A 16,478-nucleotide genomic window follows, 5' to 3' on the forward strand; every position below is an offset into this window, starting at 1 on the left:
TCGTGACAGTAATATTAGTTAACTTAAATTCATCAGGAACTAAATAATTGTTAATTACTGGAATCTCATTTACATCTTCCTGTGTAAAAACTGACAAAAAATAGTCATTAAATAAGGAACACATTTCCAGTTCATTATCCGTCAGCTGTCCATTCTCAATTTTCAGAGGTCCTACTTTTTCCTTCACCTTCGTCCTATACACTTGAAAGAACCCCTTTGGATTAGTCTTTGATTCATTAGCAACTTTAATTTCATATTCACGTTTAGCCTTTCTAATCGCCTTTTTTACCTCTCTTTTAAGCTGAACAGTAAGGTTAACCTCTCCTCTTCTGATGCGCCTATAAATTCCCCTTTTCTCCCCTAATAGATGCTTTAGCCTCCTGTTAACCCATTTGGGATCATTATTATCAGACCTAATATCTCTCTGGGGAATGTATATACTCTGGGCACGGTGTACATTATTAAGAAAACAATAATAAAAGCAGACCCCTTCATAATCATAAGTATGATCATCGTCAATAAAATCATTAGCTAGATAACCCCAATCAAGATTAGACAGGTGTTCCCTAAGACCATTATAATCGGCAGAACGAAAATCAGGGATTTTTACTGTATTAACATTATTCTTGCATTCCCAGTTAATGCTAAAAGTGATGGATTTGTGATCACTTGCGCCAAGCTCTTCAGTGATCTCCAGATTATTCACGAGTGTTTCCTTATTTGACAAGACTAGGTCTAGCAAATTATTGCCCCTGGTAGGCTCTGTTACGCTCTGCTTCAGAAAACAGTCCTGTTTCCATAAAGTCACTGGATTCTAGATTTCCTGTCAAAGAATTCCAGTCAATTTGACTAAAGTTAAAGTCCCCTACTATGACTATGTTATTGTGTCTAGAAGCCCTAACAATTTCGTCCCAAAGAAGTCTCCCTCTATCGTGATCCAAGACTGGAGGTCGGTATATTACACCTAGAATTAGTTTTTCTTGACCCTCTACGAACTCTACCCAAACAGATTCTGTTACTGCTCCATCTATTTTTATATCTGTTTTTATGCAACAATTAATATTTTCTCGAACATATAATGCAACTCCTCCCCCCTTCCCATTAGATCTATCCACATTGAACAACTTATATCCCTGAATATTACACTCAGCAGTCATATCCCGACTCTTTAAATCATACCACGTTTCAGTTAATGCAATGATATCAAAGTTCCCAGCACATGCTACCAAACGTAGTTCATTAATTTTATTTCTTGCACTTCGACTGTTAGCATAAAATACCATATGTTTTTTTCTTCTGCATATTTTTCCTATTGATCTTCGTTTTTACACAATTCCTGAAATTATCATTACCCAGAGTTACTCCATGACAGTTACTATTAAGATTCTTAATATCAGAGCATAAGTCAATATTTATCATATACTCATTATTTATCATTTCTAAACCCATACCTCTAACTAATCCTAGTTTAAAGTCCTAACAACCCTCTCAACTGAGTTAGCAAGAAAACCCACACCTGCCCTGGATAAGTGAACCCCATCCCTGGCATACATGTCATTTCGGCCATAGAAGTTGTCCCAGTTGTCAATGAATGGTACTGCATTATCCTTACAGTGTTTATCCAGCCAACAATTAATACCAATTGCTCTGGACAACCATTCATTACCAACACCTCTTCTTGGCAAAATGCCACATATAACAGGGTGCCCCCCCTTCTTCCTAATTATGTCTATAGCTGTCCTGAACTTTCTAACTAAATCCTCACTTCTATGCTTGCCTACATCATTGCCTCCAGCACTGAGGCAAATAATAGGATTGATCCCATTACCATTCATGTTGTCAAGCCGGCTAACAATGTCCTCCATCCCAGCCCCAGGAAAGCAAACCCTCTGTCTCCTACTCCTGTCCTTCAAGCAGAATGCCCTATCCATGTATCTAACCTGGCTATCTCCAACAACTACAATATTCTTACCTTCCTTGTCGTTCGTCGTGACGATCCCAGTAGTCGACTGACGATCCCAGTAGTCGACTCACATTCGTCGGGTAGCACTGAGAATGCGTTGGAGGTTTCCACAAGAGTTTCTACAGCAGTCTCTTTCTTCTTCATCGTTTCTGGCTTTCCATTCGTCTTCTTGATTGTCAACTTCGTCCCCTGCTGTCCAGCCACTGACCACGATCCCTTCTTGACCTGAGGACTCGAAACAGGAGGACTACTACGAATCCTCTTGTTCTCCTCGGTCAATCGCCGTATCTCCATCTTCGCTACCCTCAATTCTTCCTTAAGCTGCTGGTAAAGTTGCTCGATGGAGGGCATCTTGGTTCAGTCAGGCCGTCAGACAGTGCTCTAGTAGCCATATCGATGTTGGAGAAGGTTAGCTTGATCATTGTAGAGGCGTTGGGGATCTTGGTGATATGTTCAATCGACGCCCAGGTATTTTGTTCCTCGATAGAGGTCTTGAGATCCTCAGTCGATAAAGAAGTGACGAGTTTGTCCAGCCGTTTGACGAAAATGGAACGTTTCGCCAGCAAAAAAGGTGAAGGGGAGATAGTGAACTGTCGGTCTCTGAGGGTTTTCATAGAAGTGTCGGCGATCAGCTTTGAGGCTTCATAATCGTCAGTACAGACGACGATGAATGAGTCCTTTGTTGAGTGGATGGCCGTAAATTTAACCTGTAGGCAAGTCTTTACAGCGGCAGCAAGGGCAAGCTTAGTCGAGTCATTTATTACTCCACTGTTGGGTTTGATCCTTACACGGGTTGCAAACATCATGAAGGAGTAAGGCAGGCGCTGGTGCGATGATTGTAGGTTCCCCTCCCCGACGGGGATCGAAGGAACACTTCTTGAGGTGAGGAGCGACTGTCTTACGATGATGTGTTTGGAGTTGACTTCACTTCACTGAACCGAGTTGAAGTGACAGGATGGAGCCTTATATAGTGCCAGGAGGTGAGATGTAGGTAACTAGTAGAACGCAGATGTTGGGAGGTCAGGTCCCTCTCAAATCCAGCCGTTCTCACTAGTAGAGGTTGTCGAAGTTGATTTCAGGTCTGTACCAAGATACCCTTGTGTTGCAGTGTCTGACAGATTGAACATTAAAATGGTATAAAATACCGACAGGTTGTTAGGTAAGACACATATGCAATAGTTAGGTATCTTTATTTCGAAACGTTTCGCCTACACAGTAGGCTTCTTCAGTCGAGTACAGAAAAGTTGATAGAAGCAGAAGAGACTTGAAGACGATGTAATCAGTCCATCACCCTTAAAGTTTTGAGGTGGTCAGTCCCTCAGTCTGGAGAAGAGCATTGTTCCATAGTCTGAAACAATATGGAGTTGAAGTGACAGGATGGAGCCTTATATAGCGCCAGGAGGTGAGACGCAGGTCACTACTAGAACGCAGATGTTGGGAGGTCAGGTCCCTCTCAAATCCAGCCGTTCTCACTAGTAGAGGTTGTCGAAGTTGATTTCAAGTCTGTACCAAGATACCCTTGTGTTGCAGTGTCTGATTACATCGTCTTCAAGTCTCTTTTGCTTCTGTCAACTTTTCTGTACTCGACTGAAGAAGCCTACTGTGTAGGCGAAACGTTTCGAAATAAAGATACCTAACTGTTGCATATGTGTCTTACCTAACAACTATGCCCTGGAAAGCGTCATATCGGCAACCATCACCACCTACCTGACCCTTAGTCAGGTCATTCCAGTTCAGCCCACCTAAGTAATTTTTCAGTCCTATGAAATCAGCCAAGCGAAAGTCAGGGATGGAGACTTGATTGCCATTATTAGGGGAATTCCGTGATATATTAAAACTGAGTGATTTGTGATCACTTTCCCCAAGCTCATCATTAACCTCAAGTTTATTAATTAGTGTTTCCCTACTGGCAAGAACCAAGTCAAGGAGGTTATTTCCCCTAGTTGGCTCTGTCACAAACTGTTTTAAAAAACAATCCTGGATCGTATCAAGAAAGTCACCTGACTCTAAATTTCCTGTCAAATTGCTCCAGTCAATCTGTCTATAGTTGAAATCTCCCATTAGCACAACATTTTCGTATGTAGATGCCTTACGAATTTCGTCCCATAGAAGTTTACTGCACTCCCTATCAAGATTTGGGGCCCTGTAAATCACACCCAAAATTAGTTTTTCTCGGCCCTCCAGAAGCTGTAACCAAACAGATTCAGTGGCCGATGCTTCTAATTTTATATCTTGTCTAACACAATTTAAATTGTCTCTGACATACATCGCTACTCCACCACCCTTTCTGTTGACCCTGTCAGTGTGGAATAATTTATAGCCTTGTATGCGACATTCAGAGGGCATCTCACTATCTTTCAGATTGAGCCAGGTCTCTGTTATAGCAATAATATCTATGTTTCCTGCACTTGCAATTAATCTTAGCTTATCTATCTTATTTCTTACACTCCTGCTATTAGTATAGTAAACCTTAAGGGAGCTAGTCCCTTGCTGCCCTCTGCTGTCCCCCTTTATTTGCTGACCTGATCTATTGCCTTTATTTATAACTTCATGCTGAATGCCTTTTATACATTTACTGTTTCCAACCCTAGTATTGCAACCTGCTTGTTTCCCACACACACCCATACCTCTATCTTCTATCAGTTTAAAATCATAGGCATTTCACCAATGGCCTTCTCAATTGAGTTTGCAAGTGCTACCACCCCAGCCCCAGAGAGATGTACCCCATCCCTTGCATACATATCATGTTTGCCATAAAAGTTGTTCCAGTTGTCAATGAATGGGATTGTAAGTTCCTTGCAGTAACTGTCTAGCCAGCAATTTACACCAATTGCCCTAGACAACCATTCATTTCCTACTCCCCTTCTAGGCAATATGCTACATATGATTGGGACCCCTCCCTTAGACTTAATGAAATCTATAGCTGACCTGTACTTATCTAGCAGCTCTTCTCTCCTACCCTTCCCAATATCATTTCCACCAGCGCTGAGACGGATAATGGGCTTGTTCCCATTACCTGACATATTATCCAGCCTGTTAACTATGTCCCCAACACCAGCTCCAGGGAAGCACACTCTATCTCTCATCTTATTCCTTTTACAAAAAACACGGTCAATATATCTTACCTGAGAGTCACCAACCACAAGAATGCGCTTACCTCTGTTAGCAGGGGCAGTAGTACCCCTACCTTCACTGGCCACTGAAGTACATTCATCCTGAAGAACAGAGAAGCGATTTCCTACCTTCAGATCTTCACTCTTAACTTTCCTTATTCTGATTCTCCTCCCATTACTGGTTACCACTCGCTACTTGTAGCAGGTGCTGGACTGCACCTCACTGCTGGTAGCCGTTGCTACCTCCCCACCTACAGCCACCTCACAGCGAGAGACAGACTGCACCTCACTGCTAGAAGCCTCATTCCCCAGAACTCCAGCCACCTCACACTCTCTCCCAGACCCATTAAGGTGGACCTTCAGCCTCCTAATCTCCTCCTGGAGAAGCAAGACCTCCTCCTTCAACTCTCCAACCTCAATTTTTAAAACACTGCAGAAGCAAGCCATGCTTTGTAACCATCCACGCTAATCCCCAAAGCAGCTCAGGGTCTGTGACCTCACGTGACGACTGACCACTGACCACATAAGTGTCTTTTTTCACACAGTTCACACTCTTTAAGAGTGTGACTCGACAAAGCCCACTGTGTGAGCGAAACGTTGTCAATAAAGGATTATATTACTGCTTATGTGTTTATTTTTCCATTGTGTCCGTATTTTATACCATTTACTTCCAGTGAAGAAGCTTACTGCGTAGGCAAAACGTTGCACGTGTGTCTTAATCGTAAACAAAGATACGACAATTCTTTTCCTGCCAATAACCGTATGCTAGGCAATGTTAGGTTTCTATGAATGATTTGAAAAACCGACAAGTTGAAGATTGAGACACTTATGCAACATATGGGAATCTTTATTCAGGAAACGTTTCGCCACACAGTGGCTTCATCAGTCCAATACAAAGCAGAAGGTATAAGGAGAGGAGTGGTTTGAGGTAATCAGTCCTTCAGCCTGGAGTCGATGTGTTCAGTCCATCAGTCTTGTAGAATGATATACCTCTGAAGAGTTTCGAGAGTTAATCTACTCTCTGAGCCCGGCCATGGGCCAGGCTCGTCTGGTGCTTGCCTGGTCAACCAGGCTTTTGCTGCTGGAGGCCCGCTGCCCCACATATCCATCACAGCCTAGTTGATCTGGTACCTAATGAAGATACTTGTCCAGTTTCCTTTTGAAGGCTTCTACACTTGTCCCAGCCGTATTTCTGATATCTTCCGGTAAGATGTTAAATAGTCTGGGACCTCGGACGTTGATACAGTGTTCCCTTATTGTCCCCACCGCACCCCTGCTTCTCACTGGGTTTATTTTACGCTTCCTCCCATATCTCTCACTCCAGTATGTTGTTATGGCAGTGTGTACATTTGGGACCAGGCCCTCGAGTACTTTCCAGATATATATTATCATGTATCTATCTCTCCTCCGCTCCAATGAATACATGTTTAAGACTTGCAGGCGTTCCCAGTAGTTTAGGTGCTTTACTGGCTCAATGTGAGCCGTAAACGATCTCTATTTGTTCCAGCTCCGATATTTCTCCTGCTTTGAACGGGGCCGTCAGCAGTGAGCAATATTCTAAGTGTGGGAGCACTAGGGATTTGAAGAGTCACCATCGGCATTGTTTCCCTTGTTTTGAAAGTTCTCATTACCCACCCAGTCATCCTCCTGGCTGTCGTGATCTTTGTCTTGTTATGGTCTTTAAAAGAAAGATCCGTTGACATAATTATTCCCAGGTCTTTTACGTGTTCCTTACGTTCTATTTGGTGACCCTCTTGAGTTTTGTATATAGTGCTCCTTTTGAGTTCTTCATTCTTTCCATACCTAAGCAGCTGGAACTTATCACCACTGAACGTCATGTTTTCCACTGCCCACTGGAAAACCCTGTTTATGTCTTCCTGTACTTTTTCAGTGTCCTCTACCGTACTGACTTTCATGCTTATTTTAGTGTCATCTGCAAATGATGATACAAAAGTGTGCCGGGTGTTTTTGTCTATGTCCGCTATGAGGATGAGGAACAGCAGAGGTGCCAGGATAGTGCCTTGGGGCAATGAGCTTTTTAACCTCACTGATGCTGGATCTTGCCCTGTTAACTACTACTTTTTGTGTTGTGTGTGTTAAGAACCCGAAAATCCATCTGCTTACCTTCCCCGTAATGCCCATGGCCTTCATTTTGTGCGCTATCACTCCATGGTCGCATTTGTCAAACGACTTTGCAAAATCTGTGTAAATCACATCTGCGTTTTGGTCGTCTTCCAGTGCCTCCGTAATTCTGTCATAATGGTTCAGCAGATGTGACAGGCATGATCGTCCTGCTCTAAAACCATGCCGGTTCGGGTTATGCTAGTCCATGAAATTTGTACTCTGCCGTCTCACCACTCTTTCGAAGATTTTTATGATGTGAGAGGAATAGAAATGTGTGAGATCATTGTTATTTGTAGGTTTCCGGTAAACTTGAAATCTTAGGTTGTTATCTACTTTGTGAATGAGGACTGCTACCAGTTAGGGGACGTGTTGTGCATGTGTAGACAGAGTTAAGAGTTTCAGGTTAGGTCTGTCATATGATGACCAGCAGCTGGAGCTTATGGCCATCTGACCAAATCCTTCCGCTGGCTTACCGGTCCAACCCCTATAAAAATTATAGTTATAATTATAACCATTACACACAGGCGGGTCCAGGAGCTGTGAATCGACCCCTGCAACTACAAATAGGCGAGTACACAAGCGCACAAGCACGCGCTCTGAAGGCAACAACATGCTTGCATCTACTCTTTTTTATCCAGACTTATTCAACACCCCTTTTCCGAAGACCACAAATAGTGGACGTACTAGGAGTGAGAAAAGGGAGCGAGCGGGGAAAGGGAGAAAGTGGAAGGGGAAAGTGAGGAAGAGGAAAGTGTGACGGAGGGAAAGTGTGGCGGGGGTAAAGTTAGGGTGGAAAGCGTAGAGGGAAGTCTATGAGGAGGAAACACACACACGAAAGTGTGGAAAGTGTGAGAGGGAAAACGGTGAGAGAGGTGTCAGAGAGCAAAGAGGGAAGATAGGAGAGGAGAGTGAACATGAAGAGTGCCTAGCACTGGGACAGCAACACTGCAATGCGGCTCTGTACACTAGGAAAATTTACCTAATATTCCCATCCCCACACCAGATCCCAGCTTCACACAGCTCCACAACACTCTTGTACTACTCCCACCCCCACACCAGGGCCGAGCCTCTCACAGCTCCACAACACTCGTGTACTACTCCCACCCCCACACCAGAACCCAGCCTCACACAGCTCCACAACACTCGTGTACTACTCCCACCCCCACACCAGAACCCAGCCTCACACAGCTCCACAACACTCGTGTACTACTCCCACCCCCACACCAGAGCCCAGCCTCACACAGCTCCACAACACTCGTGTACTACTCCCACCCCCACACCAGGGCCGAGCCTCTCACAGCTCCACAACACTCGTGTACTACTCCCACCCCCACACCAGAGCCCAGCCTCACACAGCTCCACAACACTCGTGTACTACTCCCACCCCCACACCAGAACCCAGCCTCACACAGCTCCACAACACTCTTGTACTACTCCCACCCCCACACCAGAACCCAGCCTCACACAGCTCCACAACACTCGTGTACTACTCCCACCCCCACACCAGGGCCGAGCCTCTCACAGCTCCACAACACTCGTGTGCTACTCCCACCCCACATCAGGGCCGAGCCCCTCTCAGCTCCACAACACTCGTGTGCTACTCCCACCCCACATTAGGACCGAGCCTCTCACAGCTCCACAACACTCGTGTGCTACTCCCACCCCACATCAGGGCATAGCCTCTCACAGCTCCACAACACTCGTGTGCTACTCCCACCCCACATCAGGGCCGAGCCTCTCTCAGCTCCACAACACTCGTGTACTACTCCCACCCCACATCAGGGCCGAGCCTCTCACAGCTCCACAACACTCGTGTGCTACTCCCACCCCACATCAGGGCCGAGCCTCTCTCAGCTCCACAACACTCGTGTACTACTCCCACCCCCACACCAGAGCCCAGCCTCACACAGCTCCACAACACTCGTGTGCTACTCCCACCCCACATCAGGGTCGAGCCTCTCTCAGCTCCACAACACTCGTGTACTACTCCCACCCCCACACCAGAGCCCAGCCTCTCTCAGCTCCACAACACTCGTGTGCTACTCCCACCCCACATCAGGGCCGAGCCCCTCTCAGCTCCACAACACTCGTGTACTACTCCCACCCCACATCAGGGCCGAGCCTCTCACAGCTCCACAACACTCGTGTGCTACTCCCACCCCACATCAGGGCCGAGCCTCTCTCAGCTCCACAACACTCGTGTTCTACTCCCACCCCCACACCAGAGCCCAGCCTCACACAGCTCCACAACACTCGTGTGCTACTCCCACCCCACATCAGGGTCGAGCCTCTCTCAGCTCCACAACACTCGTGTGCTACTCCCACCCCATATAAGGGCCGAGCCTCTCTCAGCTCCACAACACTCGTGTACTACTCCCACCCCCACACCAGAGCCCAGTCTCTCACAGCTCCACAACACTCGTGTACTACTCCCACCCCCACACCAGAACCCAGCCTCTCACAGCTCCACAACACTCGTGTACTACTCCCACCCCCACACCAGAGCCCAGCCTCTCACAGCTCCACAACACTCGTGTGCTACTCCCACCCCACATCAGGGCCGAGCCTCTCTCAGCTCCACAACACTCGTGTACTACTCCCACCCCCACACCAGAGCCCAGCCTCACACAGCTCCACAACACTCGTGTACTACTCCCACCCCACATCAGGGCCGAGCCTCTCACAGCTCCACAACACTCGTGTGCTACTCCCACCCCACATCAGGGCCGAGCCTCTCTCAGCTCCACAACACTCGTGTACTACTCCCACCCCCACACCAGAGCCCAGCCTCACACAGCTCCACAACACTCGTGTGCTACTCCCACCCCACATCAGGGTCGAGCCTCTCTCAGCTCCACAACACTCGTGTGCTACTCCCACCCCATATCAGGGCCGAGCCTCTCTCAGCTCCACAACACTCGTGTACTACTCCCACCCCCACACCAGAGCCCAGCCTCTCACAGCTCCACAACACTCGTGTGCTACTCCCACCCCACATCAGGGCCGAGCCTCTCTCAGCTCCACAACACTCGTGTACTACTCCCACCCCCACACCAGAGCCCAGCCTCACACAGCTCTACAACACTCGTGTGCTACTCCCACCCCACATCAGGGCCCAGCCTCACACGATGGCTATAATAAGTTGATTTAGGTACAGGTACACACAAGTACAATTATCATACATAGAACGTATAAATTACCCACCAGTATAATCCTAAGATAACAGACAGTGATTTATTATCTACTTCCCGTCCTCAACATCCACCCTCCGTATCTATCAAGTATGCTGTTGGGTGGAGCCACCTGAGGAACAGATGACAGTCAAATGGAGGACTTCTTGCTGCTACCTGGTGAAAACACCCACCTCATCTCTAGCACACCGTCTGCCCCATCATCTGATATTTTCTGCTTCCATGCTTTTAACTTTCCTCCCAAGAGTTCCCTCTTTCCCCAGCTTCACCGCCCCTCCACTACTACTGTCTTCTCGCCACTATCTTAACACCGCCCCTCCACTACTACTGTCTTCTCGCCACTATCTTAACACCGCCCCTCCACTACTACTGTCTTCTCGCCACTATCTTAATATTCCACGGTAAGCCGGAAAGCATGGTAGACTAGTCCATATCCTAAGTAAAATTTGTTTTCATCATAACCATGCCTTTAAAATTCAAATTGGGATGCATGAATTTGACATCAAATTCTGCCAACAGTTCTTGACAATTTTGACCACGCTTGACTATGAGGCTGCTGACAGCATGCCAGGGTAGTGTGTACTCTGCACCAGGATCGAAATCAGACACTAAATTCAACATTAAGGAAAATCTGAAGGATAAAAAGCCATTCACAAACTTAAAAATGTTATATATAAAATGTTTCAATACAGGAATCATGCCACAGTTGTAAAAACTACTGATATGATCCACTCTACAAATATTCCAATAAATCAGTAGCAAAAAAAGTAAAACAGAAGCACTGGCATAACGATAAAAATACTTGAGTGTTGAGAAGACTATCTTATTATTATCTGCTAGGCTGGCAATAATACAGTTTGCACGAGAAGGACACCCCTCGAAGACACAGCTAACCTAGCCTCCAAGCTGTCTTGAAATTCTTCTAATTGCCCACACGAAGGTACGTACATGATGTTCAACAAAGACAAATTTCAGCTACACCGCTTGGGAATTTTTTTAGAGAAATTAAAATTTTAATAATACAACATCAAACCAATCAGAGCGAAAGAAGAATGTTATGTACTCTGAGGTAACCTTAATTTACTACCTTATGTTCAAGGCACACTGCAAGGTAAGTGATAGGTTGAATAACAATCTTCAAACAAGAAATGCTAAGCCAAGAATGTTACTAAGGCATTTGTACTTTCTAGACTATAGTATTACTGTACACTAACAACTCTTTTTAACTCTGATAAAATTGCAAATATAGAAAATGAAGAGAAAACTTTGTAATTATCATTTATATATATGGAAAGTGCTGAGGAGGAAAAGAGAATGGCTTCACAGACCCCACAAAGAAACAACTTAATAATCATAGGCGCCATTTTTTCAACCAGCTCGCTTTCTCATTACTAGGGGAATTACCAATAGTAAGTTTTATAGGTTCCTGATCATTCTAGTTGTGGTGTCCGATAGACTGCTTGCATCGAGAACCACTAGCCTGATTGACTAGGCCATCAACCAGGAGGTTAGATGGGAGACCAGGTGGCGGGGGTACATATCTGGAATCATTAACAGGATATAGTGTAAACTACATTAAATGAACTAGGTAGAAAGAAACATGGGGGTCCAGGGTTCAGGCAGACCTGTACAAGCCGAAGTGATCACAGAAGTTGCTGCTGGAGTTCAAGACGAGCAAATGAAAACAAAGGATTTCGCACATGCATAGTACATATGTATAAAGGCTTGCTACATATATGTTGGTAAAAAGCTGCCTCCGCGTGAATTAAAAACAGTGGTTACAAAACAAGTTTTCATTATTACAAAGTTTACGTCTGTATAAAGCTTTACAAACTTATTACTTGATAAAGCGCAATACAACAAAACACTGTGCCAATAAAGTTTGTTGTGCAACCTGTGTCCTCAATGTTGTGGACAATACGCCGCTTGGATGAAGGCTGGTTACCTACTGTGTGAAATGTATGACGAAACTCACAAGCTGGCCCAAATATCATGCCTCACCTGGCAGGTCAGTCACCAGTGTGAGCCTGGATCAAATATCATGCCTCACCTGGCAGGTCAGTCACCAGTGTGAGCCTGGATCAAATATCATGCCTCACCTGGCAGGTCAGTCACCAGTGTGAGCCTGGATCAAATATCATGCCTCACCTGGCAGGTCAGTCACCAGTGTGAGCCTGGATCAAATATCATGCCTCACCTGGCAGGTCAGTCACCAGTGTGAGCCTGGATCAAATATCATGCCTCACCTGGCAGGTCAGTCACCAGTGTGAGCCTGGATCAAATATCATGCCTCACCTGGCAGGTCAGTCACCAGTGTGAGCCTGGATCAAATATCATGCCTCACCTGGCAGGTCAGTCACCAGTATTGGGCTGGACCAAGTATCATGCCTCATCTGGCAGGTCAGTCACCAGTGTGGGGGCTGGACCAAGTAAAATGACTCGCCTGGCAGGTCAGTCACCAGTGTGAGGCTGGACCAAGTATCATGCCTCATCTGGCAGGTCAGTCACCAGTATTGGGCTGGACCAAGTATCATGCCTCATCTGGCAGGTCAGTCACCAGTGTGGGGGCTGGACCAAGTAAAATGACTCACCTGGCAGGTCAGTCACCAGTGTGAGGCTGGACCAAGTATCATGCCTCATCTGGCAGGTCACTCACCAGTATTGGGCTGGACCAAGTATCATGCCTCATCTGGCAGGTCACTCACCAGTGTGGGGGCTGGACCAAGTAAAATGACTCGCCTGGCAGGTCAGTCACCAGTGTGAACCTGGATCAAATATCATGCCACACATGGCAGGCCAGTCACCAGTGTGAGGCTGGGCCAAGTATCATGCCACACATGGCAGGCCAGTCACCAGTGTGAGGTTGGACCAAGTATCATGCCGGTTTAGAAAGACACGTAAGCAAACACTATAACATATTTATTAGAAAACGTTTCGGTCCTGGGACCTTGATCACTTCTAACATAGAGGTAGAAAGACATTATATATATAGGCGGAGAGTGAGGTGTGACGCACGTGACCTGAGGAATGTCATAAGAACATAAGAATGGAGGAACACTGTAGAAGGCCTACTGGCCCATGCGAGGCAGGTCCCTATCAAAACAACCTCTACCTATGATGAGGACGGGTAGACGATGAAATCATGTGACTCCTGTGTTGTTGGGTTGGTGCTGCTTAAGTATCATGTATGCCAATGTTTTTGAAATTTTGTAGTTTCCAGTGTTGAGCTCTATAGTGTCGGTGACGGCGATCAGTGAGGCTTCCAGGCACCGTCGGCGTCTGAGGTCCGGTTCTCACCGAACCGGACCTCAGACGCCGACGGTGCCTGGAAGCCTCACTGAGGACCTCACTGAGGTCCTGTTCTCACCGAACCGGACCTCAGACGCCGACGGTGCCTGGAAGCCTCACTGATCGCCGTCACCGACACTATAGAGCGCAACACTGGAAACTACAAAATTTCAAAAACATTGGCATACATGATACTTAAGCAGCACCAACCCAACAACACAGGAGTCACATGATTTCATCGTCTACCCGTCCTCATCATAGGTAGAGGTTGTTTTGATAGGGACCTGCCTCGCATGGGCCAGTAGGCCTTCTACAGTGTTCCTCCATTCTTATGTTCTTATGACATTCCTCAGGTCACGTGCGTCACACCTCACTCTCCGCCTATATATATAATGTCTTTCTACCTCTATGTTAGAAGTGATCAAGGTCCCAGGACCGAAACGTTTTCTAATAAATATGTTATAGTGTTTGTTTACGTGTCTTTCTAAACCAACTTGTCGGTATTTATTACCAAGGTTAATACCAAGTATCATGCCACACATGGCAGGTCAGTCACCAGTGTGAGGTTGGACCAAGTAACATGCCGCACATGGCAGGTCACCAGTGTGAGGCTGGGCCAAGTATCATGCCACACATGGCAGGTCAGTCACCAGTGTAAGGTTGGACCAAGTATCATGCCACACATGGCAGGTCAGTCACCAGTGTGATGTTGGACCAAATATCATGCCTCACCTGGCAGGTCAGTCACCAGTATGGGGCGACTGATCACATAAATCGTGCTCCACACACGACAGCCTCCAAGGAATTCGAACTATCCTCCCATTCCTTGTATTTAACCTGATCACTTCCCATTCCTCAGGCACTGTATGACCCCCATACAGGTTTAGTGCTTCCCAACAACACTAATTCACAATTGCGAGTTCTGCAACATTCGCAATGTTTTTAGTGTCGCTAATATAGTTTGGAGGAGCCGGTAATAAATCTTGCGTAATATTACTATACTCAATGAGAAGAACTTAACCAGTATGTGTCATACAGCGGCTGGTGAATGAGAGGCAACTTCACAGTGTAGCCAGAATACAAGTTACTTACTGTTATATGCTTTCAAATGACCTCTTTATAAAGCCTCTGACAGCGCCAAGTATTGACATACACATATGCAACAGTTAGGTATCTTTATTATGAAACGTTTCGCCTACACAGTAGGCTTCTTCAGTCAAGTACAGAAAAGTTGATAGAAGCAGAAGATACTTGAAGACGATGTAATCCGTCCATCACCCTTAAAGTTTTGAGGTGGTCAGTCCCTCAGTCTGGAGAAGAGCATTGTTCCATAGTATGAAACAACGCTCTTCTCCAGACTGAGGGACTGATCACCTCAAAACTTTAAGGGTGATGGACTGATTATATCGTCTTCAAGTATCTTCTGCTTCTATCAACTTTTCTGTACTTGACTGAAGAAGCCTACTGTGTAGGCGAAACGTTTCATAATAAAGATACCTAACTGTTGCATATGTGTCTTACCTAACAACCTGTCGGTATTTTATACCATTTTAATGTTCAAGTATTGACATAAACAAAGGCAATTTAACATATGGTGGCTTCTCTAACAATGAACCGCACATCTGCACAGGTTTCTCTAACATATTACGATTCAATTGCTTTATATTTTTTTAAATACACTGGCGCGAACCCCCCATCCTTAATCGTATAAAAATCTTGCAAATGTAATAAATGAAAATGGGATACGATAAGTAGGGAAAAATAAGACAAGAGGGAGAAAGGGACCTGAGTGGGGATTTTTTACAAAATTAGATACATCAATAAAATAAAGCAACCCTGTTTTATATAACCTACACAGTGGAAACAATATAAGAGGCGGGGAAGCGGGGGTAGGAAGAGAGAGAATTAGTAGGGTGCGTGCATGAGGCAAGCAACGTGGCATAACAGCTGATGAACCACGTCACTATCCCTCCCAACCTCCCAGTCTTCCTCCCCTCACAATATTTTTCCTAGATGCGAGAGAAGGCAACAATAGTGACCACAACCCCAGGACGGAATACACTCACTGCCTTGACAAAAACACGTGAGAAGCCACCTAAACTAAATAACTCACAGAATGCCCTCGCAAATACTTGTATGTTTGTGACTCGTTAGGTAAGACACATATGCAACAGTTAGACAACTTTATTCCGAAACGTTTCGCCTACACAGTAGGCTTCTTCAGTCGAATACAGAAAGTAGGCAGGAACAGTAGAGATGTGAAGACGATGTAATCAGTCCATCACCCTTGAAGTCGTAGAATTTGAGGTTGTCAGTCCCTCGGCCTGGAGAAGTTCAGTTCCATAGTCAGGAACTATCTGAAGATCAAGCGACAGTGCGGAGACTTAAATACTGTCGGAAGGAGAGGTGCAGAGTAGTAGTAGTGAGAATGTAGCCACTGAGAGGTCATGTCCCTCTCAGATCCAACACTTCTCACTTGAAAAGCTTGTCCAGGCCGAGGGACTGACAACCTCAAATTCTACGACTTCAAGGGTGATGGACTGATTACATCGTCTTCACATCTCTACTGTTCCTGCATACTTTCTGTATTCGACTGAAGAAGCCTACTGTGTAGGCGAAACGTTTCGGAATAAAGTTGTCTAACTGTTGCATATGTGTCTTACCTAACAACCTGTCGGTATTGTATACCATTTTGATGTTCATGTTTGTGACTCGCTGAGTAAATATTTTCAAATAATTTCCCCTCGTCCTGATCCCATTCCTTTTATCCATTATATGTATCCTGACTGTCAATACTTC

At 45.6% G+C, this 16,478-nt stretch overlaps 1 protein-coding gene across 2 annotated transcripts in view; it reads right to left on the reverse strand.

Moving 5' to 3' along the window:
• Positions 1-16,478, reverse strand: part of LOC128686223 (SUN domain-containing ossification factor) — a 172,460-nt gene that overhangs the window by 110,320 nt on the left and 45,662 nt on the right. The window lies entirely within an intron of this gene.

Source organism: Cherax quadricarinatus, chromosome 9, assembly GCF_038502225.1.
Source record: "Cherax quadricarinatus isolate ZL_2023a chromosome 9, ASM3850222v1, whole genome shotgun sequence".
In the NCBI taxonomy this organism is placed as follows: Eukaryota; Metazoa; Arthropoda; class Malacostraca; order Decapoda; family Parastacidae; genus Cherax; species Cherax quadricarinatus.